We start from the raw sequence: 13469 nt of genomic DNA, 5'->3' as shown, positions 1-13469 counted from the left end.
AGAGAGAGAGAGAGAGGGGGGCGAGAGAGAGAGAGAGGGGGGCGAGAGAGAGAGAGAGGGGGCGAGAGAGAGAGAGGGGGGCAAGAGAGAGAGGGGGGGGCGAGAGAGAGAGAGAGGGGCGGCGAGAGAGAGAGAGAGAGCGGGCGAGAGAGAGAGAGGGGGGCGAGAGAGAGAGAGGGGGCGAGAGAGAGAGAGGGGGCGAGAGAGAGAGAGAGGGGGGCGAGAGAGAGAGAGAGAGGGGGCGAGAGAGAGAGAGAGGGGGCGAGAGAGAGAGAGAGAGAGGGGGCGAGAGAGAGAGAGAGAGAGGGGGCGAGAGAGAGAGAGGGGGGCGAGAGAGAGAGAGGGGGGCGAGAGAGAGAGGGGGGCGAGAGAGAGAGAGAGAGGGGCGAGAGAGAGAGGGGGGGCGAGAGAGGGGGGGGCGAGAGAGAGAGAGGGGCGAGAGAGAGAGAGGGGGGCGAGAGAGAGAGAGAGGGGGCGAGAGAGAGAGAGAGGGGGGCGAGAGAGAGAGAGAGAGGGGGCGAGAGAGAGAGAGAGAGAGGGGGGCGAGAGAGAGAGAGAGAGAGAGGGGCGAGAGAGAGAGAGAGAGGGGGGCGAGAGAGAGAGAGAGAGAGAGGGGGCGAGAGAGAGAGAGAGAGAGAGGGGGCGAGAGAGAGAGAGAGAGGGGGGCGAGAGAGAGAGAGAGAGGGGGCGAGAGAGAGAGAGAGAGGGGGCGAGAGAGAGAGAGAGGGGGGCGAGAGAGAGAGAGAGGGGGGCGAGAGAGAGAGAGAGGGGGCGAGAGAGAGAGAGAGGGGGGCGAGAGAGAGAGAGAGGGGGCGCAGAGAGAGAGAGAGAGGGGGCGAGAGAGAGAGAGAGAGGGGGCGAGAGAGAGAGAGAGGGGGCGAGAGAGAGAGAGAGGGGGCGAGAGAGAGAGAGAGGGGGGCGAGAGAGAGAGAGAGAGGGGGCGAGAGAGAGAGAGAGAGGGGGGCGAGAGAGAGAGAGAGGGGGGCGAGAGAGAGAGAGAAAGGGGGTGGGAGAGAGAGAGAGGTGGGGCAGAGAGAGAGAGAGGGGGGCGAGAGAGAGAGAGAGGGGGCGAGAGAGAGAGAGGGGGGCGAGAGAGAGAGAGGGGGGCGAGAGAGAGGGGGCGAGAGAGAGGGGGCGAGAGAGAGAGAGGGGGCGAGAGAGAGAGAGGGGGCGAGAGAGAGGGGGGCGAGAGAGAGGGGGCGAGAGAGAGGGGGGCGAGAGAGAGGGGGGCGAGAGAGAGAGGGGGCGAGAGAGAGGGGGGCGAGAGAGAGGGGGAGAGAGGCGGGGTGAGAGGGGGGAGAGAGGGGGGAGAGATGGGGGAGAGAGGGGGGAGAGAGGGGGAGAGAGGGGGAGAGAGGGGGAGAGAGAGGGGGAGAGAGGGGGGGAGAGAGAGGGGGGAGAGAGGGGGGAGAGAGGGGGGAGAGAGGTGGGGAGAGAGGTGGGCGAGAGAGGTGGGCGAGAGAGGTGGGCGAGAGAGGTGGGCGAGAGAGGTGGGCGAGAGAGGTGGGCGAGAGAGGTGGGCGAGAGAGGTGGGCGAGAGAGGTGGGCGAGAGAGGTGGTGTCACAATTCAAGAGAGGGGGAGAGAGGAGGGGGGAGAGTTATATAGATTATAATCTATCTATAATTATAGATAGGCGAGAGAGAGGTGGCATAGGTGGCCCACACCTACGGGCCCGCACTCGTTCTAATAATTTCTCGATTTCTTATGCGTATTTATAGATAAACACAATGCCCCAATCCAGTCATCGTTTACGAGAGCGAAGGAACGGTTTGTGTGGTTGTTTGAAAGATTTTTTTTTTGCATGTCCGGGCACGCACGTGCGGGTATGCACTAGTATAAAAAAAAAACAAGGAAAAAAAAGAAAGCCTTTTTCTTGGAAACTGGTTGGGTTGAAAGAAATCATAAATTGGAGATTATATATTTCTTAACAGCAAGTACATTTTTTCTAAAATGATCGAGACAGCGGTCTGTTGCCTATACACCACTCAGGTGCATTTGATTTTGTCTGATTGTAATTTTTTTTGCAATTTTCCCCTTCGGTCTGAATCAATTTGAAGCAACAAGTCTGGTGTTGGCTTAACGGTTAAGGTGGTTGTATTAAAGATCTTAGGGTCTTGAGTTGGAGCCCCTGTCGTGACGTTAAATAACACCAGGTGGATGACTCGGCCTGTCATCCTGCTGAGGTTGGAAAAATAAGTACCAGCTAATTGGAAACAGAGGGGGCACTGCATCAGCGGCACAGCTGTGCCCCCAGCAATGACGCAACCAACATCCATAGGCTGCGTACAAAATAATATTTGAAGCAATTGTTCCTGAATAATTATTTCTCTCCAAGGAGCGTTTCTGTGTTTTAGGGTGAGACAGAGACCATTAGCCTATTAAAAATAAATTATATATACAATATACATAGATGGCCTAATAATCAAACCCAGAACAGAAAATTAAAAGGTGAATCCACTACCTCTCCATATAATTATAAACAGATGCACATGTTCCCATTCAAGGCACGTGGCCAGTTATCAGGAACCCCAGGGTCCCTTCTTTCAGTTACGACCAATCTTCTCCCAAACTTACGATCTTCCCGACTTCATCGCACACTCTCCGAACCCTACAACCTTCCACAACAACCTCATTCTGCAAACAAATCACAAGACTATCTCGGGATATAGGAGACCCTGACCGTTCAGTCGCAGAGTCCGACCTGTCCACTGCCCAGCAACACCGCCCGGTATAATAAAATAGGTTTTCAAAACACGAACAAACAGCAAAGAGTAAAACCGTTAGAGATTCCCAACTCACCGAAAAGCAACCAATGAGAAACACAAACACCAAAACGAATTAAATTATTTATTATTACCAACTGGACGTCACGGCCAATTGGCTGTCAGCGAACCCCCATAAACGTGGATCAAAGTCCACGCAAAACATTTAATTTATTCAGATTAAAAACGAAACCAGCCACTTTAATACAAAGAGACGCAAAACAAAACAAAAAAAATTTCACTCAGGGATTGAAGGACGAAAAATTCGCGGCCATGACAGGCCGAAAGGCCTACCTATCGCCGCGCATAATTTCCTCGCTGTTGTTATACATTACCATTAATTTAAAGCGGAATCCCAATTTTTTATACATTTTCTACTTACTCGACGATTTTTATTCATATATTTTGTTCGTGTTCAATTTATAAGTCCAAAATGGGATTTTGTTTTTATTCAGTCGGGTGATTTTTACCCGTTCGGTTTAAGCGGTGAATGTGCAAAGTGACTGTTTAAGAGGATTTTCGCAATTTTAATGTCAATTAAGTTATTCGGCAAAATATAAGTTCCGTTTTATGAACGTAAACATCAATTTATTATAAAACACAGGATCTTAGGGTTTGACTTTAAAAACAACAACAACAACCAGCGAACAACCAGCGTCCTGTCTGACGTTTGACCTTGCCCGTAAAAATTACGTCCACACGTGTTTCCCTGCGTATGACATGGACCACGTTTAAAAACAAACCACGGCAGTTCGAAAAGAAACGTTCGCGATTTGAAGTCGATATGAAATTGAGTCCCGACAAAGCCTTGCGCGCCAAGCAGGGCATTGCGTTGTCGTACGCCTTTGGAATGTGGTCTTTGCTGGGGTATGTGGTGTACACTTATTTCTCACGTTACAAGGACAAGGACGAGGACACCCAGCACGAGCAGATCCAGCACGTCCCGATCGGTACGGACGTGTCGAACTGAGAGAATTCCTGGGTTTCTTCCGAGTGTGCCATTATGCGATGTTACGGGAAAGCCGAATAAATATACCTCGGGATATTTCCTCAGCCACGAGTGATCTCACCGTCTCCGTCTATCGCCTGGAGCCGAGACCGTCGCTATCATTTGGGTTCCACAAAGCCAAATGCGAGTAGTCGGGACAGGCGGCTTAATAAAGGTTCGTAATTGCAACCTTGTAGCGTCCTGAAGGCAGACATTTGGAATTTTGCCAAAGTACCGGCACACATTGGCCTGTTCCCTTTGAAAGGCGGGAGTGCGACGATGCAATGGTCATGACGATGCTAGTAGAAGGGACAGCCGGCTTCGCATTATTCAGACCAGAATTGGAAACCGGATTAGACGAGGCAAGTCCACTACATTTGGACAGTTAGAAGTGCTCGAACTGTATTGGATGTAACCTGGTTGCTATTGATGATTTTGCTCGGTGGATTTAGCAAGATGGTCACGTGATTGAGGAACTGCAGTTTTATTTTCAAAGTGCTGAATGAATGGAAACTTTTCTACAATTGGGCAAGTGGTTGCAGCTTTTACTCTACCGTAATGTGGCTCGAGTACATTTGCACTCAATTAGCAGCATATTAATCTGATTGAGCCATTGATAGGACTATTGGTTATTTTTCGCTCTTGTACAATGCTGTTATTGTTATTACCAGTTAAGTAGATAGCTGAAAATAGTGTTAACATAAAATTTAGTAAACACTCGTGTTCTTCCTGGAAACAACTTTTATTGTTTTTTTTATTTATGGTGGGATAGTTGAGTGGTACGCACTCTCACTCTAAACCGTCGAGCCTGGGTTTGAATCACGGCCCAGCTATAATCTGTCATCCCTGTGCTTCACAGGCAGGGTGATTCATCAATGTGTTTGTCGTCTCTTGGATGGACGTTAAACTGGGCATCATATCTACCAGAATCCCCCCCCTCCCCATCTCTCACCCCGCTCACCCTCTCTCTCCCACCCTCTCCTCTCTTTCTCTTCCACCCCTCCCCCTTTGTACTCTCTCCTCACTCTCTGTTGAGGGAACTGTTAAGGACTGACAGTTTCGATTTGAATTTAAAACGGCTTCCCCAGAATGTATCATGTACGAATCAGATTCGGGGTGAGCCGACAGGAGGAGTGCAAAGGTCGCTGCATGTGCGAGCATGCATGCATGCATGCAGGCAGGCCTTTACCAGGTAGATCGCGTGGGTTTTAAAAGCTCCCACCCAGTTTTGTAAAGAACCCCTCAGTTAAAAAGAAAATTTTGCTGTTTTTTGTGCATTTTATCGCCTGCCCCCTCCCCTTACACTGCCTTTCCTTCCCCACCCCTCATGCCGCCTTTCTTTCCCCTCACGCTGCCTTGCCTTCCCCTCACGCTGCCTTGCCTTCCCCTCACGCTGCCTTGCCTTCCCCTCACGCTCCTTCCTTCCCCCCACGCTCCTTCCCTTCCCCCCACGCTCCTTCCCTTCCCCCCACGCTCCTTCCCTTCCCCCACGCTCCTTCCTTCCCCCCACGCTCCTTCCCTTCCCCCACGCTCCTTCCCTTCCCCCCACGCTCCTTCCCTTCCCCCCACGCTCCTTCCCCTTCCCCCACGCTCCTTCCCTTCCCCCCACGCTTCCTTCCTCTTCCCTTCCCCCACGCTCCTTCCCTTCCCCCCACGCTCCTTCCCTTCCCCCCACGCTCCTTCCCTTCCCCCCACGCTCCTTCCCTTCCCCCCACGCTCCTTCCCTTCCCCCCCCCCACGCTCCTTCCCTTCCCCCCACGCTCCTTCCCTTCCCCCCACGCTCCTTCCCTTCCCCCCACGCTCCTTCCCTTCCCCCCACGCTCCTTCCCTTCCCCCCACGCTCCTTCCCTTCCCCCACGCTCCTTCCCTCCCCCCACGCTGCCTTGCCTCCCCCCACGCTGCCTTGCCTCCCCCCCACGCTGCCTTGCCTCCCCCCACGCTGCCTTGCCTCCCCCCACGCTGCCTTGCCTCCCCCCCACGCTGCCTTGCCTCCCCCCACGCTGCCTTGCCTCCCCCCACGCTGCCTTGCCTCCCCCCCACGCTGCCTTGCCTCCCCCCACGCTGCCTTGCCTCCCCCCACGCTGCCTTGCCTCCCCCCCACGCTGCCTTGCCTTCTCTCACGCTCCTTCCCCTCATCATCCCCCGTACATGATACATTCTCTCCTCTCTCCCTCCCTCCTCTTCTCTCTCCCTCCCTCCCTCCTCTCTCTCCTCCCTCCCTCCCTCTCTCTCTCTCTCCCTCCCTCCCTCCTCTCTCCCTCCCTCCCTCCCTCCTCTCTCTCTCCCTCCCTCCCTCCTCTCTCTCCCTCCCCTCCCTCCTCCTCTCTCTCCCTCCCTCCCTCCCTCCCTCTCTCTCCCTCCCTCCCTCCTCTCTCTCTCCTTCCCCTCCCTCCTCTCTCTCCCTCCCTCCCTCCTCTCTCTCTCTCCCTCCCTCCCTCCTCTCTCTCTCTCCCTCCCTCCCTCCTCTCTCTCTCTCCTCTCTCTCTCCCTCCTCTCTCTCCCTCCCTCCCTCCTCTCTCTCTCCCTCCCTCCCTCCTTCTCTCCCTCCCTCCCTCCTCTCTCACTCCCTCCTCCCTCCTCCTCCCTCTCTCTCTCCCTCCCTCCCTCCCTCCTCCCTCCTCCTCTCTCTCTCCCTCCCTCCTCCTCTCCCTCCCCTCCCTCCTCTCTCCTCCCTCCCCTCCCTCCTCTCTCTCCCTCCCTCCCCTCCCTCCTCTCTCCCTCCCTCCCTCCTCCCTCTCTCCCCTCCCTCCCTCTCTCTCTCCCTCCCCTCCCTCCTCTCTCTCCCTCCCTCCCTCCCTCTCTCTCTCTCCCTCCCTCCTCTCTCTCCCTCCTCTCTCTCTCTCTCTCCCTCCCTCCTCTCTCTCCCTCCCCTCCCTCCTCTCTCTCCCTCCCCTCCCTCCTCTCTCTCCCTCCCCTCCCTCCTCCTCTCTCTCCCTCCCTCCCTCCTCTCTCTCTCCCTCCCTCCCTCCTCTCTCCCTCCCTCCCTCCTCTCTCTCCCTCCCCTCCCTCCTCTCTCTCTCCCTCCCCTCCCTCCTCTCTCTCCCTCCCCTCCCTCCTCTCCCTCCCTCCCTCCCCCTCCCTCCTCTCTCCCTCCCTCTCTCCCTCCCTCCCTCCCTCTCTCTCCCTCCCCTCCCTCCTCTCTCTCCCTCCCCTCCCTCCTCTCTCTCCCTCCCCTCCCTCCTCTCTCTCCCTCCCCTCCCTCCTCTCTCTCCCTCCCCTCCCTCCTCTCTGTCCTTTCTCAAACCCCCCTTAATAACCACATCACCATAGTGATGGGTTATATTTGCTAGTTTTAAACATATTTACAATCAAGTTATAGCCTGGTTTCCACTGAGAGAGCATCGACCGAATTGAGGTCAATATTTTTCTCCAAGGCCAGACAACCATAATATAAATTGAGACATTCTTTGTGACGAGATTGGTTAAAGCAATATTGTGGTAATTCCACCGAATGGGAAGCAAGTGGTCTATTCTAAGCCCCACCTTGACACCAGGGGCTACACAGCTTGTTATGTTACAGACTCTACAACTGCGGTGCACTCATCAACCACAATGGTCGCTGACTGCACAGCAGTTTCTGCACTCTTAAAACAAATCGACCAGGCGGTTCACATGTTTCACGTGAAAGACCTTCAGATATGAGGGGCAACCAATTATTGCAATCTCATCGGTGCTCTTGGAAAACCCATGTTTTAGTGCTGAAGGTTTCATTGCAAGTCTAAAATCATCACAATGGCTGTGATGAAAAACCACATAGTGTTTACAGTTCGTAAAAGAAATTAAGTTTTAAATCTTTAATAGATGATTCCTGTAATGTGCTTCTAATTGTGTGTACAAAAATGGGTTTTCCAAGACAAATTGCTGACCCAAATATGTTCGGTGCTTTGCAGCAATGGCAGTGTGGTAATAACAATGATATTTCCTGCAAATTACTTTAGCCAGTGGGTCACATGTTGGCTCAGGACAGTAAAGCTTGGACAACTGATGTCTATTGCATTGTTTTTAAAATATATATATTTTTAATCCTTTGTTTGTTAATATTGTATGTGAATTATTAAATACGTTGGATGAAAGCGATGCTCATCAAAATGTAGTGCTCGATGTCTTTCTTGCAACATTTTGTGAACGTTTTTTTCATGAGAATATGTGACTTTCAAAATGATGTTTGAATGCTTACCAGGCCTTTAATGCATGCGCTGTGTTTGTGTTTTCAGTGATGGTTCTGCTCGCAGGGCACTTTTAACCTGCCATTGTTAGCGCGAAATCTGGAATTCAAGTCATCTTTTAAACGGAATTTTCAGCATTTAAGCGAAAGAGTAGCCTGGGGTTGGCTTAGCGGTTAGGGTGGCTGGCTTGGGATCCCAGGGTCCTGGGTTTGAGCCCCTGTCGGCCGCTGAATTAACACCAGGTCGGGTTGACTCAACCTGTCATCCTTCCAAGGTCGGCGAAATGAGCACCAGTGTATTGGTACTCGGGGCACTGCATCAGCGGCATAACCGCGTCCCTAACCAACGATGCAACCAGCAGCCACAACGCTGCACATTGAGAGTGTGTGTCACGAAGGAGTGGCGATTTCAGGGTAGTTGACCCTAATTGTGTTTCTGAATGCGAATCGGACTCGTGGAAATACGAGAAATATCTGTCTGAGAGGTGTCAGGTTCGTACCATTTCCTGTTCATACAAGTGTGACAGCAGTCGACACACACACACACACACACACACACACACACACACACACACACACACACACACACACACACACACACACACACACACACACACACACACACACACACACACACACACACGCTTCTCCTTTTACCAATAGATGCAAAAATCTATTGTAACATCTCTTGTGGCCCCAGAACCAAACAAACAATGTATTTACTATTTATAACAACCCTCACAGCTCATATAGCTGTCCCTCCTCCCAACATGATTAATAGTAAATATCATCATTTAAACTTTCTCTGGACATTCACAAGCCCCAGAAATGTCCTTCCCACCAGTATTCAGAAGCACCCAATCCAGTTACACAGGCCATTCACTGGTAGTGATCTGTCAGGAGTTTGTGTGGCACGCCCGTCCACTCGGGCCTTGCACCGACGCACATGGTTGGGAGGTTGTACTACATCTAAGAGCTTAGAAAGTTCTCCAAATCTTTCTTTGTACAGAGGCACAGCCTTTTCTTTCAGGTACTTTTCCAAGTCGGCTTCTTTTAGAAGCTTTGTACGAGCCATTTAATGGTACATTAATTTTGTGTTCCTTATCTCGCACACATCACATACGTTCAGCTGAGTTGATGACCCCAATTTTCCGGGGTTTCTGCGCATGCGCACCGAGCATTTTGGGGCGAATCGTGTCATTTTGAAAGTCACTTATTGCTTCGAATGTTTTATCTTGTTCAACCACATTTTAAAGCAGATTTGTTGGGAATTGATGGTGTGATTGAAGATGAGTGCCTTGGCTTCCACTGACACATACATTCAATTTCATACCCTCTTTTGTACAGAAAAGGGAGACGAAAAATTTGAGCACAGGACGTATGTGTACGGCGACACCTTTCAAATGAAGGTCGAAACTAAAAGACCCAAGGGCTGGGTTCCATACTCCAGCCGTTTGTACAACTACCTGTTTGGCAAGAGTGAATGAAGATTGCCTAAAAGGATGAGGGATGCGTTGCTACTTTTGTACTGAAGAACAGTTTCCAACCTTAGCCAGTTAATCTTGAATGTAATGCGGGAGGCATAACCATGACTAATTTGTTCTTCTGCTTGTATCGGCCATGATACAAAAGCGAGCTTATGGAATCTTGAGATGTTTGGAATTTTACAATGTTTCTTCTATACTTATGGTGTGCTCTCTTTATGTTATGTTTTAAATCTGAAAGTATTGTTTTCTCCCTTTGTTTTTTTGCTCGATGACGTTGCAATGCCTCGTTAACCTTTGCACACCTCCGTTGGCTTTGCTCAGATACAGCAACAGCATTGCACTCATTTTGAACATATTTGTTGGAAGATCGTCCTTCACTGAGACAATAAAACATGCAGTTCAAGAGTTTCGTATTTGTTGTTGAGTTTTTAAATAATTTGGATAATTACCTCCACCACCGAAGGTGGACAGAGGTTGTTTTTACCCCTGTCTATCTGTTTGTTTGTTTGTCTGGGACTAGGATATCACCGAAAATTGTGGACGGATTCGGGTGAAATTTGGACAGGTTGGATATGTGACGAGGATGAAATTATTCGTTTTTGGTGATCTTTCTTTTCACAATGACCTGAAAACACATCTGTGTGCCCTTTTGTTGTGCGAGATTGTATGTATGTTGTTATCCCTATGCTTAAAATAAAGGGTGGGGGAGGGGAGGGTTTACAATTGACTCTGTTTGTTGGTTGTTTCGGTCTGTCACGCTATCTTCTTCTTCTTCTTCTTCCTCTCTATCTATCTATCCTATCTATCTATCTATCTATCTATCTATCTATCTATCTATCTATCTATCTATCTATCTATCTATCTATCTATCTATCTATCTATCTACCTATCTGTCAGTCTGTCTGTCCTTCATGCTGTCTCCAAAATGTTTGTGCAGAAATTCACCAAACATGGTAGTTATAAATCACCACATGGCAAGAAGGTTCAAGAGTAGTATCATCTCCCCCTCATGAGGCCCTGGAGATGGTCACAAGACCAAAAATGCAATTACAGGCATATATTAAGTCATTTTTGATGAAACTTCAGACATATGCAATCAACATTGGGGGATTAATGAAATATGCAACGATTTTTTTTGGATTTGACCCCCGGTTCATGCCCCAAGGGGTGGGGACTTGGGTTCACAGGGGTCAAAACAGAAGATTATTTTTAAAACTCAACATTTGATTTTGGGTCATTCCTGGTGAAATGTTTTGCCATCTTCCAACTTTGCTTTCAGTGGGAAGTGTGGGGGTTTGCTATGGCACACCATCCACTTCACTGTAATTTTGAGTGTGCGAAGTTTTACGTTCCAGTGGAAATTAATCACTTGTTGCCCAGATTTAATTGTGATTTGCCAGATCACATTGTCCTTTCCCACTGAGTACTGTTTTCAGCCTCAAAATACCCATGTATTACGCAGCGTGCCATCAGTTCAACAAACTGGATGGAGTTTTTTTTTTTCGCTTTTAAGTGAACTGGTAGAGGATAAACCTGATTGCCAAATATTTAACTGCAGTGACAATGATTTTGATCCGACCTCACATAAATTGCCAGAGCAATGCGATTGTCAAAACCAGGTGACAGTAAACCTGTTTATTTTTTCTGAATGTAATCAAAAGAAAGATCAATTACTGCACCGTAATCCCAAGAAGGAAGCCAGACGTAACCACACACACACACACAATTTTAAAAACCATTTTTATAACATTAACCAGATGAAAGAATTAGATGTATGCTCAGCCCTGTGGTCTTGATTTAAATTCCAGAAAAATTTGATTTGATTAAAAAATATCGAGCAGTACCAGCAGGGGGTGATGCATTGTGAAGTACACTATCCCAATTCAGCCTGCAAGCTGAACTTGTAAGATCATTCACACGCACCACTCTGAAATTAATAAAATCGAATTTAAAACAGACAAACAAGCAAATTCAACCAGAAAGTGAGTCGTGTGCTTGATTTCACCAAACTACTGAAAATAAGCAATGTCATCATAAGGAGGCAAAAGGAAGCAATCGACTAATGGAACAGTAATTAACAAGAAAAAGAGCAGAGATTGCAGACCCTCGCCAGGACTTTTTTTGAGTGGTGTCTTTTTATAGGTTTTAGGGTAAATCCAATGTGGCTGCCAAATCTTGTGACCTATGATATTGTTGTGGTTGACCAAATTCGCAAACCACCATTCAGGTCCCTTAGGTGAGATATCTCGGTAAGTATATGTGTAGTTAGGCCCAAACCCGTTGTCTAGAGGGAATAAATGTCATTCATGCGTGCTGCGACTCTTCAGGATAGCCGTTTTTCTTTTACTATCTTTATTTTGGACCAACCGCCATTATTACCACCACCAACCACGTCTCAACAGCCATCACAACAACCACCAACCACAACGCCGCTTCACCACAACCGCCACGACCTTTACCGTCACAACTCGCCACCATCGCATCACCGTCATCTCGCGCCACTCGTGGGCACCGATGCTGGACTCGTGTAGAGCGCGCACCGAGGAGCGTGTTCAAAAGCATCGCGGACTTTCCGCAGAAAAACGGATCAAAAACGACTCACGCCCACTTTTGTTCCGTCCAATCGGTGAGCGAGGGGCGATTTGGCCCCGCCTCCAGGGCGTTGGAGGGCGGTCGCTATATGCAAATTCATGGATCAAAAAGCATTCACGCCCACTTTTTCTCGGGCCAATGGGGAGCGAGGTGAAAGGTCGGAGGCAGAGGGTCAAAGATGAGAGAGCGAAGCCACGGGGCTTATAAAAATGACTGCGTTCGTCAGTCGAGGAGTCCAGTGGAAGTTGAGAAGGAGTTCAGTTCGCAGGAGGAAGAGTTGAGTTGGAAGCGGAGGAAGAGCTCAGTGCAGTTGGGAGTTCGCGGAGTCGGAGTGAAGAGGACGGAGCTGTGGAGAGGCGGCGAAGGCGAACGAGGGGGTGCTCGCGTCGGATTCGGGGAACTGAGGAGAGAGAAAGGCCGGCGGCGCGACCGAGGTCGTGGTGGAGACGCTCGTCGCGGGACCCAAGAGTTTGTGAAATCCTCCTTTCCCCGAGCATCAGCAACCCCCTCCTGTTTCCCCCCGCGCTGAGATAGTGCGACAAAAGGGGACCAGACACTGTCCGCGAGGCCCGCGGAGTTGAGGCACCACCGCCGCTCCGCGTCTCATCATCAGATGGGTAGGCCCGACACGGTCTCGGCCCCAGGCCCGCCTACCCCCTCATCCTGGAGGGTGGTTCTCTTTTCTTTTGCTTTGGGAATATGTGTTGTCGGCGCCGTCTGTGAAGTAAAATTGTATAAGTGTTGCCGTGTGCTCGCGTAGTCAGTATTAGATCTGCATTGTTGCATTTGCTTTTTGTCTTCTTCTTTTCTATGTGCTTTTGGTGGAATTGTATATGTGTGCTTTCCGTTCATCGCGAAATAAATGTGCTTATTATTGAACTGTTTTCCCGCTTTGCTTCGTCATTTCTTTCATTGAATCCTCATCTTGCTTCACGTAAAGGGTTGGTCGTGGGTTAAGACGCCCGATAATTAATCGAACCATCGAGGTCGACGAATAACACCGCTCGGTTATCCCGATAGTACGGAACGGGTCGCTTAAGTGGCCCGTGTCCGAAGTCGACCTGCGGCGAGGTGCGATCGCCCGGTCTACCCTCCGTGTGGGTACTTAGGTAGGTCGAATTTGGCGAGCAACCCTATCCCATGCGGGGGCCGATTGGCACAATCGCGGTGAGACCGAAAGGTCCACCCGTGACTGGTTCCCGGCGTTAGTCCGAGAGGGTCACGACTGGATTGTCCGTCCGGTGGGCGACGTGCCGCGATTCGAGTTACGTGGCCGTTCGCACGCCGGCGGGCGCGAATCCGCGAGAATATCATCCTGTACGTGTGAACCTTTTGTTCCTCATAGACAGGCAGTCATACATGTAAAGTTTCGCCTCACTTTGTTCAGCCACTTCAGAGAAGAAGATTTTTGAAGGTTTTTTTTTAAAGCAATATGGCTGCCAAATCACGTGACTGATGACGTCATGATTACTT

General features: G+C 50.1%; 1 protein-coding gene and 1 long non-coding RNA gene across 7 annotated transcripts in view; one reads left to right on the top strand and one right to left on the bottom strand.

Moving 5' to 3' along the window:
- Positions 1–3108, bottom strand: part of RNASEH2C (ribonuclease H2 subunit C) — a 45902-nt gene extending 42794 nt beyond the window's left edge. For 3 of the 6 annotated variants that reach the window (XM_085851304.1, XM_085851307.1, XM_085851302.1), the window contains exon 1: positions 2802–3055. The gene's annotated coding sequence lies outside the window, so the exon portion shown is untranslated. The other 3 variants (XM_085851306.1, XM_085851303.1, XM_085851305.1) reach the window with 3 other exon arrangements.
- Positions 3109–3110: 2 nt separating this feature from the next.
- LOC147013930 (uncharacterized) lies at positions 3111–9809 on the top strand. The gene is made up of 2 exons (XR_015050567.1): positions 3111–3714; positions 9265–9809. It is a non-coding gene; the product is annotated as an uncharacterized LOC147013930 (long non-coding RNA).
- Positions 9810–13469: the final 3660 nt, after the last annotated feature.

This window comes from Eptatretus burgeri, chromosome 13, assembly GCF_056783735.1.
Source record: "Eptatretus burgeri isolate ZD-2024b chromosome 13, Ebu_testis_v1, whole genome shotgun sequence".
Classification (NCBI taxonomy): Eukaryota; Metazoa; Chordata; class Myxini; order Myxiniformes; family Myxinidae; genus Eptatretus; species Eptatretus burgeri.
The sequence above is the reverse complement of the archived record's forward strand: the minus strand, read 5'-3'. Positions and strand labels throughout refer to the sequence as shown.